Source organism: Octodon degus, unplaced genomic scaffold (genome assembly GCF_000260255.1).
Source record: "Octodon degus isolate 3935 unplaced genomic scaffold, OctDeg1.0 scaffold00002, whole genome shotgun sequence".
Classification (NCBI taxonomy): Eukaryota; Metazoa; Chordata; class Mammalia; order Rodentia; family Octodontidae; genus Octodon; species Octodon degus.
The window spans coordinates 25,738,097-25,738,625 of NW_004524578.1; the positions used below are offsets into that span (position 1 = coordinate 25,738,097).

General features: G+C 34.0%; 1 protein-coding gene across 6 annotated transcripts in view; it reads left to right on the forward strand.

Annotated features, from left to right (window-relative positions):
- Positions 1-529, forward strand: part of Tp53bp1 (tumor protein p53 binding protein 1) — a 73,016-nt gene that overhangs the window by 32,162 nt on the left and 40,325 nt on the right. The window lies entirely within an intron of this gene.

Here is a 529-nt window from a genome sequence, read left to right on the forward strand (position 1 = left end):
GTTCTCTATTATATCTAGCATGTGGACATAGATTGTTTCCTAAAATATTCATCAATTATCATATGGCATTAGCTGAAAAGAATTCAAATTTTCTGAATCTTGAGTTAATATAGTATAAAACCAAAACAAAAAAACCCTAAGAAAATACAGAGGTAAAAAACCAAGTTTCTGGGGACAGAAGGAGTCACAGTGTATCATGGACGACCATGTCTTGTTTTGCCTAGAACAGTCCTGTTTGTACTCCTTGTCTAGGAGTAATTATTCATCTTTTGGTTTATATTTAGGATACTTATTTTTACTTTTCAGCACAAGAAACTTTAGAGCTGAAACGGAGGCTAGAACTATTGGGGTTCAGTGCCATCTTCTAAAGTCATTGCCAGTTAATGATTAAGGTGGGACTAGAGTTCCAAGATGGTGCTTTGTCCTCCCTCTAATGTGCTCAGTTTGATCTCTGATTCTGACGTTAGGGTAAACAACTATCTCAATGATCTAAAATTCTCTATTGTTGAATATTTTTATAATTTCATTA